This window comes from Mesoplodon mirus (assembly GCF_964341445.2).
Source record: "Mesoplodon mirus genome assembly, chromosome: 17".
Classification (NCBI taxonomy): Eukaryota; Metazoa; Chordata; class Mammalia; order Artiodactyla; family Ziphiidae; genus Mesoplodon; species Mesoplodon mirus.
In genome coordinates, this window is record NC_138993.1 from 6413748 (window position 1) to 6435091 (window position 21344).

General features: G+C 43.8%; 1 protein-coding gene across 3 annotated transcripts in view; it reads left to right on the forward strand.

Moving 5' to 3' along the window:
* Positions 1-21344, forward strand: part of MTUS2 (microtubule associated scaffold protein 2) — a gene marked incomplete at its 5' end in the record, with an annotated part of 314758 nt that overhangs the window by 35855 nt on the left and 257559 nt on the right. The gene's annotated exons all lie outside the window — the stretch shown is intronic.

Below are 21344 nucleotides of genomic sequence, written 5' to 3' on the forward strand. Positions count from 1 at the left end.
ATTATAGTAGTTGAATCAAGTTGGAATAAGAGATAGAGACAAAGTGAAACACGGGGAGGGGGAAGAGGAAGAGAGATTGAGAATAAGATTGATTTTGTATTATTTTTTTCAATTTCCCCTCTCCAAGCTTGTTTTTTCCCTATCCTTTCTCGGCTTTATAGAGCTCATGGGTGGAACATTTGTACCTCTGTAGTTCTAAATTTTAGTCTACCTGGTTATTCCAAAAAGTAACACATCTCGACGTGTTTGTAAGCATTTCTGAGAGGTTCTTGGTTCACTTGATTTCCTGCAGGTGCTGTGTCTCAGACCTACTTTCATATGGGAATCATTTTAGAAACCCCACTGGAATTAGGGATGGCATCATGGCACAGTGCCAGTCTCAAATTTGCAAATGCGTAACTCTTATTTTTCGATATGTGTGTGTGTGTTAACAGTCTGAAGGTTTTGAGATAGAGGAGTGACGATTTGTCATCATTTTTAGGAGTGAAATTCTCAGTGGCATGTTTCTGTTTTAGATGGAGCATGAATGATAAAAAATCTCATATGGTATGTATCTTTCCAAGGAAGGAGTTAAGATTTTGATTTCTTAAAAAAAATTAACCTCAAGGTGACCTGAAGCATGTCCCCATGGCAGCCACTTTTTCAAAAGGAGAGCTGACAGGTGTGGATGGAATAATTCCAGGTGTGCTTAGGGCATTTCTTCTCACCTGTGCTTCAAAGCATACTAGCTAGGGACTCCCTGAGCAACCGGAGATAAGAGCTGTTATGTGCCAGAGAAAATAATTCCTGGTTTAAAGATTTTATAGTAAAAGAAATATTTACTCGATTCAGAACTGTTTTCTGTTTCTAAAATACAATATGTTAGAATCGGTCTGTAATTATTTGCCGCCTAACTGTATATAAAATTTGTCCTTCACCAGTAAATCACAGAAAAACTTCGCCCGTATTTGAATTGATGTCTTAGTGTCGTTAACCATGATGCTTATGCTTGTTATCAGAGTTAAGGTCAAGAAAACTTCTGTTCCTGTTCTTTAGCAAAGAAATGATGCTTTGATGACAAAGATTAAGTAAAATACGAAGCTCTTGGAAGAGCTGAAAGTCCTTAGACAAATCCTAGGAGCAAATGTTGCCAGTTTAGCTCATGGAAACAGCTAACATGATATCAGAGTTGGTTCCTTTTTTTGTTCCTTGTCTTGTCTTTCTTTAGACACTACTTAGGGTTCATTTTAGGAATATTACTATAAAAAGGGTTTGCACCACAGTAAGTAGATGTCTCAAAATCTGAAACATGATTACAATGAGGAACTATTTGCAAATGTGTGACTGATGATTTTAGATACTCACGTGCCTATAAACAGTCTGACAGCATCCATGTGACTGTGAATGCTGTATGGGGGACACTTTTAAGTGATTCAGTATGAACCTACTAGTGTTTTTTGGGCTACCTTGGCTTAGCTGCGACTTTTCTGTGTTGCTTTCCTGGGTCCTGATGGGCAAGTGATGCTGACTGTAGAGGGGGGCCTGGGAACCCCCTGAGTGCGGGTCTCGGCTGTTCCATTTGGAGTCTGCCCTCCACCCCAGGCTCAGGCTCTGCACGATTCATTCAACCCCGCTGGGCAAGGGCTTCCCAAGGCGAGTGCCCTGCTGTGTTTTCTGACCTTCTCCACGAGGCTTTGGCAGATGGGGCCGACACAGGGAAAGGAATCGTCTGTAGGTCCTTAGAACCTGAGGGTATTTTAGCATCCTGTCCACCCCTGCATTTTATAGCTGAGCAAACTGAGATCAGAATGACATGCTCCCATCCTGGGATGGTATTCCTCTTCCTCAGTTTAGTTCTCAAAGCTGCCATGTATGGTAAAGACACACCCATGACGTGAAGTCATTTCTTTCTATTAGTGAAGCAAATCTTAGAGTTGAGTTGCCTTGAGAGGCCCCTCAGGCCCAACTCACCTGTCCCTGCACCACCCCTTCTCAGGTGTGTGTACTCGCTTCAGGTGATGGGGACCATTCCATCATGTGAAGAAGCCAGCTGTTTGGTGAGCGGCTCGCGTGGTGAGGCCATGCTCCTTGTGGGTTCAGGCTGCCTCCCTGTAATTTCTTGCTAGCAGCTCAGTTTCTCTGGATTAACACACAACCTTTACCCTCACCGTGCCGCAGGAGATCACCCTCCCTGCACTCCTGTACAGGGTCATCACGTGGAGATCATGAGGCTGGCCCATTTCGAACCTCAAAGAAAACTTCAAATGACATTAGGTCGTGACCCACAGCTTTTTTAAGATGGAAAGTGAACAGGAAAACAGTCATTCTCTACCTTAAAACTTAAATTTAAGCTTAAAATCACAGTATTTGAGCAGGTCTGACCCAACATGTAGCTCATCGTTTAAAAAATTCTCCAATATGCTTCAGGCAATAGAAATTTGGAGAAAAACAATTACAGTGTAATTTAGTGCTGGTAACAAACTATAGCCCAAAGTATACCTAGTTGTCAAATTTACCAGCAGTTAGGTTTATAGACTTGATTTTTCTGGTGGGTAAGGAGGTATAATTTAAAGTTAAAACCTCTGGGGGGGGTGTGTGTGTGGGAAGGGAAATAGGAAGACTTAGGGTTTCATGAATTAATCATTAGTGAAAATAGATCATATCACACAAGGATAGAATAATTTATGTGGAGGATGATCTCTCATTGTGGACTCTGAATAACACCTAACCTACTGGCGCTCAAGAAGCAGAAAATATCTATCAGAAAATAACATGAAGAAGGTGGCCTTTGCAGCTGTCCTTTCCAGTTTCTCCTCCTCTTTTTCTCTCTGCGATATTCTCATGTTTTCTTTGTGCGGTGAGCTGAGACCAGAAATCATGAGACAAAGAATTTGAAAGGAGAAATAAAAAAGAAATTTGAAGGGTTTTCTGTTGTTTCTTGTTCTGGTGCAGGGAAGTAGTAGAATGTTTAGAGATGTAGGGATAGAGCTGGATGTGGACAGAGAGACTGACATTGGTATAAATAATCATGATGCATGGATATATGTGCCGACAGCCTTCTAAATGAGTTGGGGTGGAGGCTTCATTTCTGATTAGGGTGATCAGGGAGTTTCTCAGAGGGGGTTGTCAGCTGGGCAGTATTTGGGGAGGTAGAGGTGGGCTCTTTCTAGGAGATCCTTTGGGAGGAGCTGTTGGTACATCCAGAACACCTCCGGAAGCTAAGCCTGCTGGTTCATCATGGTGGGGTCTGCCTCCTTGGTGCTGAAGTCCAGTGTTTGAGCTCCCTAGGGTCTGTCCTCAGAATGCATCTATCCCAATGCTGCCATCTTCCCCTCGGTCCTCTTGTCCACAGTTTCAGCTCTTAGCACTTCAGACGTGGTACCAAATCCATATCTCCAGCCCCAACTTCCCTCCAGAACTTCTCATCTACATTTCAAATGACCTGTCACATATCTCCAGCTGGGTGACTCAAGTCACCTCAAACTAAACATTTCCCACAAAATGAATCTTCCGTTATCTTTTCCAAACTGACGCCGCCTCTCAAAGTTGCTCTATGATGTAATGACATCTATGATCTCCTGTCTACTGAGGTTGGAAATTTTAAAATCAGCCGTTACCACTCACCATTTTATTTTTCTTTTTTGCCTTCCTTTGTATTCAGAGATCAAATCTGATCAGTTCTTTCTTACATTTACTCTATCCTCTTTCTTTTCTCCTCATCATCTTTGTTTAAATCTCTGTCACCTAAATTATTCCCAGTACATCCTCACTCTCTAATCCACAAGGCACATGGTCCTAGACAGTTTTCTTTTGAGCCTGTTGTGAATGCTCCATGTGTGCCTGTACTCACTTCCACTGCTTTCCAGAAGTTACAGGTCCTCTGTGAATTGCTTAGCCCCCTTCTCACCTTTCCCTCACCCAGTCCCCTGACATATACCCTCAACCACACAACGAGAGCTGTTCACATTGTTCTCTGAGGGCTTTGTGCTTTCCTGCCTTTGGGTCTTGGTTTAAACTATTCATTTCTAGAATGCTCTCCCCTCCCACAGATCTCTCGGTGGATTCAGTCATTTTCAGTGCGATTCAAATACCATTTCCTCTAAGAAGCCTTCCTTCATCTGTGAACCTGAAGTGGTCCTTTCTCCTAGGAACTCCCACTGCCCCTTGCTTGTATCACTTTTGTGGCTTATCACATACCATCTTGGTATAGTTTTTTGTTTTTATGTCCTGTCTCCCCTGTGGATTCTCAGCTCTTTGAGGATACAGGGTATGTCTCTTAATAATTTTAGTATACCTCACACTACCTAGCGTGGGCTTTCCACTAGTAGAATTTCAAGAGAAGTTCTCTCCCAGTGGAAAGATTTTCTCTTATGTGAGGGTATAGAACAAGAGAGACTTTTTTTTTTTTTTTTTTTGCGGTACGCTGGCCTCTCACAGCTGTGGCCTCTCCCGTTGTGGAGCACAGGCTCCGGACGCGCAGGCTCAGTGGCCATGGCTCACGGGCCCAGCCGCTCCGCGGCATGTGGGATCTTCCCAGACCAGGGCACGAACCCGCGTCCCCTGCATTGGCAGGCAGACTCTCAACCACTGCGCCACCAGGGAAGCCCAAGAGAGACTTTTGAGAGAGGAAGTTGGGCAACTTTCAGAAGTATTTTGTACCAGGAACACATTTTCAGTCTATTAGGACTTTCACAGGTCTTGATGGTTGAAGTTCCATCACTGTGGTTCTCACACTTTTCTAAATTATCTCAATTATCTCTAAAATGTTGCTTGCATTGACTGTGGTGTACCCATAGACAATTTATACAACTCAAAGCATGGAAAAGATAATAGGTTATTTGTAGTATAATTATATTCAGCGCTAAATCGTTATGTGGACTGACCTACTGGTCTCACAGATGTCTAAGATCTTATATATCTCCTTGCATGTAATTAGCTATTTTAAAAGAATTAGGCTAAAACCCAACTGTTGAAGCTGTTCATGAGAGAATTTCAAAGTTTCCAATTAGTTTCCAATTAGACATCTCAATTTAGAGAGACTGGATATTCTCATTAAATTCTAGAGCTTTAGTTCTTATTTTCATACTTACAATAAATAGGTAGGTGGTCTTTTAATTATTGAATAAAATTTGGGTTCTGGAGATAATGATCTGAAGTGGAAATCACTAACCATTTTGGAAGTTAGTCAGTGAAAGTAAAGGTGAATATGAAAGCTTTTTGCAGTGTTCATTTCAGTGTTTATGCTTATGAACGCTATAGAATTCTTCTACATACATAACATGTTTGATTTTCTGTAACTGACATGCATTCTAAATAAGATAAGAGGGCTTCCCTGGTGGTGCAGTGGTTAGGAATCCACCTGCCAATGCAGGAGACACGGGTTCCGGCCCTGGTCCATGAGGATCCCACCTGCTGGGGAGCAATGAAGCCCGTGTGCCACAACTACTGAGCCTGCACTCTAGAGCCTGCAAGCCACAACTACTGAAGCCTGCGGGCCTAGAGCCGGTGCTCCGCAACAAGAGAAGCCACAGCAACTAGAAGCCCGCACACTGCAGCGAAGAGTAGCCCCCGTGTGCAGCAACAAAGACCCGACGCAGCCAAAAATAAATAAATAAAAATAAATAAATGAGAGTCGACAAGAAGCATTATTAATAACTCCTACTGAAACAGCCATCAACCTGTCTCATGTTCCATTGGCGAAGAGGGAGTCCTTTTTTATTCATGGAAAAAGGAGCTGAACGGGACCTGTGAGGTTAAATTTCAGAGAAGCTATTGCCTATTTGAGATTGAGCCTATTGATGTCCTTGTACATTCCTTTTCAAAACACTCGGACACGGATCACGACTACCCAGAGATGAGATTAGAGCGTAAATGTGTTTTGTTTTGTTTCGAAGAAAACTGACTGTTAAATGATTGAAAGTAAGATAACCTGAAATTGGGGTGATAATAATTTTATATGTAGTAAACGTAATGTCTAATTGAACTGCCTCATTTGGGGGGCTTGTGTTGTTTTGTGAAGATCGGGTTGTCCACTTGCCCTTCCCCAATCCTGCAGTCTTGCAACATCTGTTACGTGGTGAGCATGGAACTCAGTGCTGGGGCCAGGACACCCTGTGAAGTTAGTGTCTGGTGGGGAGGTGGGGTATCCAAGTGCATCCTGCAGGGAGCTGTGAGGGGGCTGTGGCTGGAGATGGCACAGCGTTGGGGAGGGGTGAGGGGAGGAGGAACCCGAAGGGCGGAGCACCTGCCCGTCCTGACCCCACGCCCCTCAAGTCCCCTTGGGCTGTCTCAGCCCTACTGCGTTATATCTTCAGATCTAATTATTCCACTCTGCTTCAAGGGAATGACAGATGTTCTGGATTTGCTGTAAAATAATCCAGCAAAGAAAAGAACAAAACAAAACTGGAGGGGGGGCAGCATAGATAAGGAAAGTTAGGCAAAAGTTTGATAATCCTTGAAGCTGGATGATGGAACTCTGAGGGTTCATTGCATTATTTACTTCCCGGTTTGGGGTTTTGTTTTGGTTTTTTTTGTATGTTTGAAAATTTCCATTTTCATTTAACCTTCCGTGGAAGAAGGTTACAATCCCATCTTCTCTCTGTTTTGGTTTTCTTTTCTTAAGAGTCGGTATATTCTTGTCCTGCCCCTAGGTTCTTCAGAACCATTTTTTTTTTTTTACATTCCAAGCATAACACGGGGAGATCAGCACCGAACCTAGAGGGGTGGGATAGGGAGGGTGGGAGGGAGACGCAAGAGGGAGGGGATATGGGGATATATGTATATGTATAGCTGATTCACTTTATTATAAAGCTGAAACTAACACACCATTGTAAAGCAATTATACTCCAATAAAGATGTTAAAAAATATAAATAAATAAAATTAAGTGACATCCTTAAAAAAAAAGAGTCAGTATAGCATATAGTGGTGAAGAATGTGGTCTCTGGAGGTGCACTGCTGGGTTTCCATTCTGCCTCTGCCACTAGCTAGTTTTGTGACTTTGGGCAAGTCACTTACTCTCTCTGTGCCTCTACTTTCTCATTGTAAAATAATAATAATATTACTACTAATAAATAATGTCAAAAGCCGCTGTAGGATTGATGAGAACATTAAATGGAATTCATGTATGCACAATAATGATAATAATGTTCCAGTGGCTGTTTCCACCCATTTCCCACATGCAGAAAGTTTTCTCTTGGGAGGGATTTAAAAGCTCAGATGATAAAATGCCGTGGTGGGTTAACCATGTCTGGTGCGGGGTGAGGAAACTGGTATTGATAACGTCTAGGTCAGGGAGTCCACGTTCACTCCATTTCACCGTTGTTATCATCAACTCTCTCATGTACGGTGAATGCCTTTCTGAGCGTTAAACTAAAACGTGTATCATTCATGAAACCGTAAGGTGGCAGTTCTAGAAGTTAATCTTGATTTTCATGAGCGTCTCTTACTTTTGGTCTCTAAGCTTGTGGTTGTTTGGATATTTATAAAACATAGGCAGGGCAAGTCATGTTTTTATCTCTTTATCTAAAAGGGCTCTGCCATGCCTTTAGCATGTTATCATTTAAGAGAATACATTCAGTTGGGCTCCCTTTAAATGAAATGTATTTATGCAAGGTGACTAACACATAGCACATTAATCTAAGCTGATGGCTTTTAAAACCTCTGCTCAAGATAGAAACTGAGAGTTGGATCTGATTTTTATTTCTGTGCCTCTAATGTCTGCAGGAAAAAACGGGAACATTTGATTTTGCAGTGTGAAAAGGGTTTCACACAGCTTCTCATTTTGCTAGAGTCTAATTTCCATTGTACTAGGGTTTTACTCTGTCGGATATCTCAACCCGATTTGGGTGGGTGGGGAAAAGAGAATAGTGAGAACAAAAACCAAAATAAGCTCCTGATTTTCTCTGGAAATGAGGAAGTCAAACACATGCCACTGGTGGATTTAAATACCTATTTCCCTGGTATCTGTAATTAGGTAATTTAAAGTATTCTTTGTAAGGAAAAAAACAGAATCATTTTCACTGAATCTTGCTGTTAATTTTCCCAGTGATTCCCACACATTCAATTCTTTCTTTTTTTCCTTTCTTTGCTTCCTTCATACACTCACATCAGAATGAGTTCTTCTGGGTGTTATTCGGTGTTGCCTGTAAGTGAAAATATTTTCTTTATTGCTTAAGTAACACCTAGTTTATCCATTTTGAATCAGATATGTGAACAAAACTGTTAGAAATCACATAGCCCTTCAAAAGGTTAATAGTGCCGTATTCTTGCATGTTTTAGCACATTCAAGATATTTTATGAAGAAAGGGTACTTTGAACTATGAACTGAGAGAAGAAATATGCCACACTTGCATGCATAATATGTAATAAAATCAGCATTTATGGTAATAGAATAATCTTTGGGAAGGCCAGTTAACCTCAGTGGACTCAGATTTTTATTATAAAAGTTGGAAGGTATCGAATTAAATGAATTGACCGCTTTTGGCTCTCAGAGCTGGGATCTTGTGGCTGAATTCTATAAATGTATGGAATCATTTATGGTTCTTAAGTGGTGAATAATCAGAATTGTATTTGAGAAACGTTAATATGGTCATGTAAGTTAATTAGTTTGGAGAAGAGAGACAGAGAGTGAGAGGTCTTAGTTCTGCCAAAATTAGGGATTCTTCCCGTCTTGGCCTGACCTTATTTTGTTATTCTTCTCCTGTCATATGAGATGGACACTAACAGACAGAGAACAGCTCAAAGGTTTTACTGCCCTGATTTTTTCCTCTAAAATACAGAGGTATGAGGTTCTTAGAAGTCACCTTCTTGCTCCGGCCCTTTGCCTAATGCTGGGCATCTTGGATTATTGGTCCAGAATCAGAACAGAGACAGGGAGGTGCATGACTTCCAGACTCATACTGACTTCTCCCGGAAACTTGACCAACAGTACATGCTTTCTTGTATTGCTGTAATACGCACAGTCTATCATCTGGGAAGGTTCATAGCGATCCTTGCAGGGTCTTCCTTAAGGCAGCAGATGGGGCAGCACAGATCAATAATTCCTTTTGCTTTTGATGAGAAAGAAAATCAATTAATGGTGATGTCAGAGGGTTCTTTGGCTCCCATAACAGGCAGCAACTGGGAGGCGCGGGTTGGTGGGAGCCTGAAGTAGGTGTCAGCAGTGGGCACGGAAAGAAAGGACCAGATGGAAAAGTGTCAGGACCGAGAGGGCGAGAGCGCCTGAGAGGGTGGGGTGACAGGAAGGGTGAGGGGGCCACTCACAGAACTGGGGGTGCAGGAGGAGGAGTGGGTGTGTGGGGCTCTGGTCTGTTGAGTCCCAGAAAAGCATTCATATGAATATATCCGGCAGCTGTACGGAAATGCTGGACTGCAGCGAAGGAAGAGCAGCCATGGAAAATAGGTGGAGCCCTGACTGACATCACTGGGGGAGTGCATGTAGGACGGGATGGGAAGAGGGATGAGGACAGGTTCTGCAGGACGTGTCCGTCAGGGTGGGGAGCAGGGCAGACACAACTAGAGAAGGCGTGGTCAGCGAGGGGGGCGGGGAACCTCTGGAAAGCCCAGGGAGGAGAGAGATTCGTGGAGAGGAGGTGGGTGGTCAACGCCATCTGTGCTGTGGAGGCGGACTTTCCATACTGAGCAAGATGGGTCTGCTGACTTAACGATTAGGAAGTCAGTGGTCACCTTGAAGATAGTTTGAACAAAATGCATGAAGGCAGAAATCAGGTTACAAGAGGGTAAGGAAGGTGAAGGTAGAGAACATAGATTAATGCTAAGAATTTGATGGAGGAAAGGGAAAGGGTGGTAGCTTAGCAGAGGAGCAGGGAAAGTTGTTTTGTGTTTGTGTTCGGTTCGCGTTTTTTTTTTTTTTTTAGCACACGTAAGAATGCTTCTGATCCGAGAGGAGGTATCCAGTAGTGAAGGAGAGATGAAGACGAAGATAAGATGAAAGCAAGTGCGGGTGATAGATGGAGCCGTTCCTGGAGCACGTAGGAGTGATGTCAGATACAAGTGGAAAGGGCACCAGTCAGGAAGGGATGAAGGGTGAATGTAGAGATACGCTGGAGAGAAGGAAAAGAGGCTGAGAGAGCTCACATTAGGAGCCTCATTTGTCCTGGGTAATTAAAAAGTAGGGCTTTTGCAAAGAGCACACATGATGGAGTTGGGATTTCATAGAGTAGAAAGGCACGTGGTGGTTACCTAGAGCAAAACAATGAGTCATAAGAGGTGACAGAGAACTAGAGAGCTGCATGAAGGCCAGCTTGAGGTTGGAGAACATGACTTTGTATGGGAGACAGTCGGCTCCATTTTAGGACTGTCCCCGGTGATGTGAGGGTCCCACTCTCTCTGCTCTTGTCCCCGTCGTACTGTAAGTTAGAGCAGTTCAAATCTCAGAGTGAATAATGTTTCTCGGGAGCTTTGAATCGGCTGATATTTAAATACAGCTCCATCGAGGCAGAGGTGCTGGTTGAAGGGGGAGGAGAGAGCCCCAAGTCCGCTCTACCTTTCCCCTTGCCTGTTGCATCCCGCTGTACCAACCCCTAAGAAATCCATGGAGCACAATTGGAAATCACTGGCTTTTGTGGCAAGTATGTCTCGTTGGCTCAAGAATTGGAGACAGAATTCACTACTGTGGACGAAAGGGTAAAATCCTCTTCTAAAATACAAAGTCCTAATTACCACTGCCGAGAAAGGCATTTCCTACTTGCTGGTTTGTCATAGGGTCCCGTGTGTCTCTAGAGCATCACTGTCTAGTAGAACGTTCTGGGATGATGATGTGCTTCGTATCTGTGCTCCTGGAAAAGTAACCGCTGGTCACATGGGGCTACTGAGCCATTGAGACGGGGCTAGTGTAACTGAGGAACTAACTTCTAAATTTTATTTAATTTTAATGACTTTAAATCTGAGTAGCCGTATGTGTCCAGGGGCTACCCTATTGGATAACACAATTCCAGATTTATTATCAGTTTGGAATTTCTGAAAGATATAATAATACTGACCATAACATCTGTAAGGTGCATAGTGGTGGGTATTTATTCCTCTGCGTGAAGACATCCCACATGAATCCTTGAAGACTAAAGCTTTGGACTCCTGGGTTGGTGACATCGAACTAATGAAGATCCCATATTGATCCCTTTAATGTCTTGTTACAGGGCTTAGGGCTGGGGAGAACCTTCTAAAACCGTAGATGCTACCTCTCTCCCTCACTGGCTGCTTTATAAGTTCATACCATTGGTCATAAGCCTAGGTCATAGAAGCTGGAATAAATCATCCAGAGTGATGGCACTCAGAGCCATTTTCTTCATATATAAGAAAAGCAGAGTACATGTAATTGAACGTTTTGTTTAAGATACCTTCGTGGGGTGTAAATATAACAACTTAAGCCCATTCTATCTAGGCAGAGTTGGACAGTATCCAAACTAAAAGCAAAAAGTGGGGGGGGAGAGAGAAATACATGAAATCAAAGGAAAGCTGCAGGGGGAGGGCAGGGAAGGAAAGTGAGGGGAATGAGGTGCAGGTGGTGACGTATCTGTGGTGGGAAGTAACCAAGAAGAGAATAAGGAGCCGTGAGGGCTCCATCAGCCTCTTCCTGGTTTTCTTTTTCTTTTTTTTTTTTTGCGTTATGCGGGCCTCTCCCCGCCGTGGCCTCTCCCGTTGCGGAGCACAGGCTCCGGACGCGCAGGCTCAGCAGCCATGGCTCACGGGCCCAGCCGCTCCGCGGCACGTGGGATCTTCCCGGACCGGGGCACGAACCCATATCCCCTGCATCGGCAGACGGACTCTCAACCACTGTGCCACCAGGGAAACCCTGTCTTTACTGTTTTAACGTGTAGATATCTGTGAATAACGCGAACAACTGAGCACACACTCAGGCGTAGGTAAGCGTGAGCCCACCTCCTGCAAGCCCACCTCCACGCCTGGCTGGCTGACCCCAGTGTCGCTATGCGGGGTCTGCACGGGGTTCAGTTCAGAGATCTGCTTGTCAAGCAGGTCAGGACTTCGTGAAGATGCTAGGGGTACGTGAGAATAATTAAACCCGTGTGATAGAATTAGATGCACTTACTATGTATTATTTTTACCCTAAATATATGCAGTCAATTTAGATTGTAAGTGGTAGGTTCTGACCTAAAGGTCTAGTTCTTCCTCCCTAAGGAACTGGTGAGAACCTTCTCCCAGTACAGCTAAGATGCTGCCATGTCACTTTCATATAACAGGCCTTAGTCTGTGGTTCCATTTACGTGCTAATTTCAAGTTGACCCCAAGGGAAGAGTTTTGTCACAGTCTTGGTAAGGAGAGTTACTACTTCCCATAAGTTCCAGAAAATTCCCTCACTCCGTTTTCTTTTCCACATGAGAGCACTTCTTCACTGTGCCCATGATGTTTTCTGTAATTTGAGTGCTTTGTTCTTTTTTTTTTTTAATTTTTATCAGAGTATAGTTGATTTACAATGTTGTATTAGTTTCAGGTGCACAGCAAAGTGAATCAGCTATGCATATACATATGTATAGATTCTTTCCCCATATAGGTCATTACAGAGTATTGAGTTCCCTGTGCTATGTAGTAGGTCCTTATTAGTTATCTATTTTATATATAGTACTGTGTCTACGTCAATCCCAGTCTCCCAATTAATCCCTCCCCGCTTCCACCCTGGTAACCGTAAGTTAGTTTTCTACATCTGTGTGGAGTGCTTTGTCCTTTTTCTGTGTATTGGGGTTCCTGAGGGCAAAGAATGAGATGCTTCACAACCCTTTTTCTTAGGTTTTCTTTAACATGGGTCGTGGATTTCTCCAGCAGAGACGTGGATGCTGGACCCACAGATTTTGCATCTCCCTGCCTGCTGCCCCGGGAGGGACTTGGGTTGAGCACACGCTGCCCTGGCCTGAGCAGGCAAGGGCCACCATTGTTGCCACTGGTGTGGCCGCGGAGGGCCAGCTGCAGCTCTCAGAGCCGCGGGAGGGTTGCCCTGCTCTCTTCCACCTCTGCTGGTCCCTGTGCCACACCCTCTCGTCAGCCTTCAGGGTTGGCTCCTACATTGTAACAGCAGCTACGCAGGGATCCTCCTGCCTTCCTGGACGTGTGACGTGTGTGTGTGTGTGTGTGTGTGTGTGTGTGTGGTTTGGACGTATGTGTGTACGCATACAACCTTACTACAGCTTTGCCAGACGTCACAATGAAGTCTCCCCACCTCCACCTCTTGCCCTTGCCACAAATAAATGTGATGGGAAACGGCCACCCCAGCATCTCCTACCATGGCCCCTGTCACAGAAATCCAAGGCTCCAATCTTCTCCCTAGCACTCTTTGTTAGAAACTGTGTGTGGCAGGGAGATGACAGGCAGACAGCCTCAGCTGTTAACTGCCAACACCCGTTTACTCTGACCCCTTTGAATAGAAAATGAAAAATGCCAGCACATCTCGGGTGCCGTTAACCCCAAGGTTTGCCTCTAAAGTCGGTGCCTACACAGGAGACTTCTGTTGCCACCCGTGAGGTTTGCTAATGAAAGCAAATGAGCCTGGATGGACCTGTCACAGTGGTTTCACTGAACAGATATGCTAATTAAGCCGGAGGTCAAGGAGCAGGTGTTGTTTCAAGCAGGTGTTATTAGTTTGTGTCCAACAGTGGCTCTGAAAGAACACAAGAAAGAGTCCAGTTCTTCCTAGTTTTTATTTCAGTTGAGGAATATATGTGCTCACTGGCTGGTGACTGATTACTTGTCCAGGAAGTGTCAGTTCCCTCCGGCTGGTCCTTTCTATGCCTTGGGCATCTTCATGCTTGCACCAGCTTCCTTCTTCCTGTATCCTTAGCTGTCTGTTGCTGCCAGAAGCCTTGCTTTACCATCACAGAAGCCTACAATGTCCACACTGACACCTCAGGTATTATCCAAGTGATCATGACCATTCTACAAAAAAGGAGAGGATGTAAGGAAAGTCGAGGTGACTTATCACCACCCCAGGGTGAGTTAGTGATGAACCCGGGGCTGGAGCATCAATCCGACGCCTCATCCCATGATGCACACCAGGGTGAGAGGCACTGAGTGTCACTCCAGGGTTTATTGGAGAAATGGATGCTTGTTCCACGTGTAGCTCGATTCCATCCCTGAGCTCCTACGATGCAAATTGGCAGCAACTGGAATCTAGCAGTTTCCCGTGACGTTCCCTTTGCTGAGGAACTGCAGGAAGCCTAGCCCAGCTGCCCGCAGTACACGGAGCCCGTTAGCCGTGGGTCGGTACTGATTGCGGTTCTGTGTGACGATCCCCAGAGACAGGGAGGGTGGAGGTGTGAGTGTTGTGTGCTGAGCACAGAGACTGGCAGGACCCTGCACTCCTTCCCAGACGCCAGGAGAGGCGGGGGTGGGGTGGGGCAGTGAAGGGTAGCTGGGAGTTCAGAGGACGCGGATCTAGAGCTGCCCTGGGCTGTCACCTTGGACAAGTCACACATCCCTGTGGGCCTCCAGTGTCCTCCCTTTCAAGTGAGGGATGGGACCATGGTTTTTAACACGCCTTCTGTGGATCCTGTGTCTTTGGTCCCAAGACTCCTGAGCAGAAGGTTCTCAGGGGGTCCAGGGCCCCGAGGGCACAAGTTTGTTCCTTCTTACGTTTTCATTCGGAAACTGTAAGGAAAGACCCCTTCCGTTTCCCATGTATTTTTCCTCTGTTACGATTGAAGGACATACGAGTTATGCTGTCTCTGTATAGTATCGTTAACAATACTGTGTTTTAAAGTTGCTGAGAGAGTTGACCTTACAGGTTCTCATCACAAGAAAAAATATCTCTAGGAGTTTGGGATTCACACACTATTACACACACTATTCTGTATACACACAGTATTCTATGTATAAAATAGATAAACAACAGGGACCTACTGAATAGCACAGGGAGTATACTCAATATCTTGTGATAACCTATAACGGAAAAGAATCTGAAAAAGAATGTGTGTGTGTGTGTGTGTGTGTGTGTATATATATATATATATATGTTCAGTTACTACACATATATATATATAATAACTGAATCACTTTGTACACCAGAAACTAACACAACATTGTAAACCAACTACACTTCAATAAAAAAATTAAAGTAAAAAAACAAAACAAAACTCTGTGAGACCTTTGATGGATCTTAACTACATTTATTGTGATGATCATTTCACAGTGTATACATATATCAAATTATTATGCTGTACATCTAAAACTTGTACAGTGTTACATGTCAATTATATCTCAATGAAAAAACAAAGATAAATGCCTAGATTTCTTTCTACATTAACGTTAATAATTAGAATTATTGGAGACTTTTAAATATGTTTGTTCACTTATATTTTCTAAGCATGGGGAGCGAAGTGAGAAGAAAAAAAGAGAGAAGAAAAAAGAAGATGGAAATATATCACATTTTTAAGAGAAGAGAGGAATAAAAGGAAAGGGAATAAATGGCTAATGGTCCCATTGTTACCAGAGACCAGAGAAGGAGTTTAAATTTCAGTAGGAAGTGACTGGGGAGTTCACCACCTAAGGATGGCCTGGTGCCCCTGGGGTCTGGTGTACATTACAATTCCCTCCACGACTGAATTCAGTTACTTCTGGCAATGAGATCCATGTGGGGTAGAAATAATCTCTACAACATTCTGACGAAAATTAAAAGATGAAAGGAGGCTGTATAAAATAATTAATATAGCAAGAAAAAGCAGAACCTGCTTGTCTTTGGAAAAGACTTTGGTAAAAGCCTCTTTTATAAATTATGTCAGGTTATGGGACAGACAATACATGGAACAAAACGCCAGATCGATCACTTCCCTAACCGTGTGAGAACGTTTGAAATTTCCCACCTTTCTCTCTTTCTTGAGGGAGTGTTATTTCAGTGATGATAAAATTCCCCATAATTCCTTATTACTTCTCAAGACGTAACCATGTAGATGTTTTATGAGACAGCTATAAGGAATAACTCTCACTCATCCTTAAGAAAACGGTGTCAGTATAAGTTGGACAGATGTTGTCGGGCGTGTATCTCTGATCATGCTCATATTCAAAAAATTCCAGAAATATTTTAAAAATTTTTATTGAAATATTGTTGACTTACAATGTTGTGTTAGTTTCAGGTGTACAGCAAAGTGATTCAGTTAAACATATATATATATATATAGATAGATAGATAGATAGATAGATATTGTTTTTTTTACATTCTTTTCCATTATGGGTTATTACAGGATACTGAGTAAAGTGCCCTGTGCTATACAGTAGGTCCTTACTGGTGATCTGTATTATATATAGTAGTGAAAAAACTCCAGAAATATTCACTAAGAGCCCATTGCTTTTGTCCTGTGCCGGGTGCTGGAGGAGCAAGGGAGAAATATGTACTAAAGATGAGGGTCTGGGCATTAAGGAGCTTATATTTATGTTATTCTTTTTTTAAAAAAAGACTTCTCTCTATAAAACTAATTTTATATAAGGAATTATATATATATTGATTTTGGACAGGCGATATCATATAGATAAATATGGGGAATTTTTTAAAGAACTACGGTATTAAAGTGAAGTTCTGTACAAGGTGTGTTTAGGCTAAGGCAAGGGTGTGGAAAGAGCACAGAAATTCATGGAGAAGATGGTAGTTCAAGGCCCCACTCACCCTTTCACTTCTCCAAACCTCATTCCCCACTGTATTGTGAGAATGAGAGCATGTAATTGAGGCTCACAATAGGCTAAAGGCTCTAAAATGTAGTATGAATAGGACTACTTTTTATGTAACCCAGTGCTGGGCAGAAATTTGTGCTCTACTGTTGCCCCTGGTTTGAGCCCCTGCCCCTGAGTGTGGATCAGTCATCCTAGGTGAGCAGATGAGGCTCACTGGAGGGAGAGGGAGGGGCTGAGATGCATTAGGTCTTGAAGGACAGAAGGCTTTGTGTTGGTGGAAGTGAGCGGGGGCACATTTCTCCAGAAGGAGTGATGAGTAAGGGGACTGTTAGATCAGCCCTCACCCCTGTGGGTCCTGTCCCTGCCTGGGCTACATTTCCTTCTCTACCAGCCACACTCACTTTTTGCTGATGACTAAAAAGGAGAATATGTTTTCCTACTATTCCATGCAAGGCATAGCTTTTCCCCACCTGTATTCACAGCTCCTTTGGGAGGATCTAGGTTGCTTTTCTTTCCCTCCTCAGTGGCATCTGTTAATAGAGACAGAAAGTCGTGTTTTTGCAGTGTTGTCTAGAGTGGCTTCTTGTATTTGCACTCATGTTAATCTCTGTCTAGCTGAGGAAGGAACATGGATAGATTGGTAAAGAATCACGCTGAAAACAAGAGCTGTTTAATTACCTGTAGAGGCTCTTACAGGAGTTGAACTTTACATCTGCCCAAAGATCAGAAACAGAGAAAAGAAACTAAACAATGTGACTTTAAACAAATTCCTATCTCCACTCATATCACTGTTTCTGTCCTTCAGTCCCTTTAAGCTCTGTCAGAGGGACGTACCGCATATCAAAGGAATAAAAAAAATGTAGCTTTTGTGGCCAGTACCTGATTGTCCTCCAGCTAGACCATCAGCTTTTCCATTGCTGGGTCTGCAATGTTCCCAGTGCCTAGTTCTGTGCCTGCTCTATTTTAGGTGCTAAGTAAAGGTTTAAAAATCGGAAATAACTTTAAAACTGGTAAAGATAAAAATTACTATAATTTCTAACATACGTATTTCCTCTTCTTTATCCTTGATCTTTGGATGGCTCATTTTTTTTAAAGCCTATCATTTTATATTAATATTCTCTTATCAGTTCTTGGAACATTTTATTCAAGCTTACAATCACTATTCATTGATTTAGCTTCTCTGGTAAGTATCTCTTTAGCTTCCTTTCACCATACTTAGATTTAATGATTATGTTTCTTATTAACAACATTTACTGATGGTTACTATTAAAAATAATATAAGTGTTGGTGGGGATGTGTAGAAACTGGAATCCCTGTGCATTGCTCTTAGGAATGTAAAATGGTGCAGTCATTATGGAAAACAGTATGACTGTTCCGCAAAAGAAATTAAAAACAGCATTACCCTATGATTCATCAGTCCATTTCTGGGTATATACCCCACAGAATTGAAAGCATGGTCTTGAAGAGATATTTGTGTACTCATGTTCATAGCACCATTCATTATTCACAATAGTCAAAAGGTGGAAGCAACCCAAATGTCCATTGATGGATGAATGGATAAGCAAAGTGTGGTATATACATATAATGGAATATTAATCAGCCTTAAAAAGGAATTCTGGCGTATGCTACAACATGGGAAAACCTTGAGGACATTATACTAAATGAAATACGCCAGACAAGACAGGACAAATACTGTATGATTCCATATATATGACTACCTAGAATACTCAAAAATCAGAGTCAGAATAGAATGTTGTTTGCCAGAGACTGGGGGAGGGGGAGTGGAGAGTCTGTGTTTAATGGGTGTAGAGTTTCATTTTTGCAAGATGAGAAAAGTTCTGGAGATGAATGGTGGTGATGGTTGCACCAGGTGAATGTACTGATGCCACAGAACTGTAGACCTGAAGAAGATTAAGATGGTAATGAGTTTTATGTTATGTATATTTGACCACAATTTAAAAATAAATTTAAAAGAATCTGGTGAGAGCCAGTGATATAGTAGCCACGAAGGAAATAGAAAACTGGATCAAGTGGACCAGGATGACATTTTGATGACTTCGGGAAAGCTTGGAGGTCCAGGGGGCATCTGGTGTTACATCCAACTGTGGGAGCGTCTTACGTGTAAATATCCTGCATCATCGTGAGGTCCGGGTGTGGTAGGCACCACATTCAGCTTCTTGAGCAGCTTCATGAGTTTAAAAATGAGTAGCTGCCCCAGTGGTTCGCAGTTCAACCCGAGAGACACTTGGGGTTGCCAAACAACGTATGACTGCCGTCAACAGGAGCACATCTAACATTAATTTTATAATCGCTTAAAATGGTAGAAGAAATGTTCAGTCAGAATGTTTTCATTTCTACCTACTCCAACGAAAAATACAAACACCTGGATTGTCACACGCCATGCCGTTTCCACAAGGACAGCGTTTCATGCGTCAGCTCCTGCGTTTTGCCTTTTTTGTCCAAGTGTGTTCCAGGAGACCAGGGGACACCAGTGGGTATCTGGTGCCGGATTCACACTGTGAGGGCTGAGCTTTGTACATCCGAGATGTTCTGAAATCACTCAACAAAATAACACCTCACAGTGGCAAACGTTTTCTTTAATGATGATTTTTTTCCCCCAATCCAGAGGACTTCCTTTGGTTAAGCTTAGGGAAAAAAAAAAAAAGAAAAAAGAAAAAGATAGAAGTTAAATTACTCATTGTACTTCCTGCACGGAGCATCACAACAGACCTAAACGAGAAAGCTTTTTGTTTGAAGCATTCTCGCTCTAATGCCTGTGATCCACAAAGATGGAGTCAGTAGGAAACGTTCAAAATTGAAGTGATTCAACTGGATTGGCCAAAGTTTACCTATGGAAGAAAGGGGATTCTTTTTCCTTCTAAAGCCAGAGCTGTGTGTTCTACTTGGACTACAGCCTTCACCGTATTTGACTGACTGTCTCCGGGACAGACCAAGGAGGACTGTGGTTAAGCACGTGAATTACTCTGACGCTCCGTTGCTTTCTCCAAATGCCCCCAGTCAGGTCGGTGGGGAGTCCTGGCACCTGGACTTGTTGTTTGCCTAAACTCTACTCTTGCCTGGGGGCTCGCGTGGCTGAGGCATCCGGTACCCGGTCATCTCAGCTCCTTGTCTCTGTGACTCCAGCGAACCTCAGTTCCACACCGACAGCTGCCACCTTTGCTCTCTGTGCCCGTCTGCTCCATCCTTCCCACCCTTTCCCCTCCTGCCCTGTTTCCCACCGTGGCTGCTCCAAACCTCCCCGGTTCTCTGGAGTTCCTGCTTACCCACCTGCCTCTCCATGCTCATCTTGAGTTCTTTCTTTCCTATTTCTGTCCAAAGCTAAAGTAACTTCTCCATGTGTGCCCTTGACCCCAGCTCATCCCACAACCTGCAGACCCCTCCTCTGGTGAGAAGGCGTGGGTTGGGATCCTGCCTGTGTGCCTAGGAGCAGTGGGGCCTTGGGAAGCTAGCTGGCCTTGCTGTGCACCAGCTTCTCATCAGCAAACTGTGGTTAGCGGGCCCTGTGTCACAGGGTACCTATGAGGATTAGGAGGTGATGCATAGGAAGCACTGTGATGCCTGGCTTCAGCATCTTCACTTCTCTGCCACAGATTCTGGCTCTGGGGCCTCCACCTGGGCTCCCGGGAGCCCATTCCTGTGCTCACCAGCTTCCTGCCTGCCTGCCCCCCACAGTGGTTTGGCTTCTCCCACAGCCCTTCTTTACTTGCTTTCCAGGCTTTCAGTCTTTATTAGCGTTTCCTCCAGGAGACTTGATTCCCCGTCTCCCCACCCAACTCCGGGCCCAAGTGTGAGTGAGGGTCTCCCCGGACCTCCGCTCCATGACAGTTTTATGTGTCAGCGTGGCTGGGCTGTAGTCTCCCATTTTCCATCAGACACCAATCCTGGCATTGCTGTAGGGGTGTTTGGTAGACGTGGTTGACATCTGTAATCAGTCCACTCTAAGTAAAGGAGATTGATTATCCCCTATAATCTGGGTGGCCCTCATCCAATCATTGCAAAGGCCTTAAGTGCAAAACAGAGGCTTCCCTGAAGAAGACAAAATTCTGCCCCAAGACTGCAACATTGACTTCTGCCTGGGCGTTTCTTCCCCACAGGCTTGCGGTATGGATTTTGGACTCGCCAGCCCCCATCATTGTGTAAGGCAGTGTCTTGAAATAACTGTGTGTGTGTGTGTGTGTGTGTGTGTGTGTGTGTGTATGAAAATATATTTATTCCCACACTCACACATGCATACGCGTGTTCATATTCTGCTGGCTCTGTTTCCCTGGAGAAGGCGCCTGGCTCGGCATTCCCTGCACGCACACTGCATCACACCCCATTTGCTTTCTGAATCTCCTCTGCTCTGACAGCTCCGTGCAGGCAGGACCCACGTTTCTCCACGTGCTAATCCCACAACTCAGTTTGTCCTGAATGAATGAATACTGGGGAAGTCCGTCAGAATGTATCGTGCCATATCCTTGAGCATAATAAAAACAATTATGTAGAGAAGAATAACTCTCCTAATTGGCAGGTAACTTCCCGTCACCCCTGTAGATGGAGTCCACACAGAACGCTGTCTCCCTTACCCCCTGGCTCAGCCATTAAGGGGCTTGGCTATTGCCCTCACCTTCTACGTCACCCACTGGCCTCAGAGATAGAATCAGTCATGTATTTGGGTCATGATTGATTTATTCTTTGCACTTCTGTGACCCACTTTGGGATTTAGCTCTTTCATTTTCCT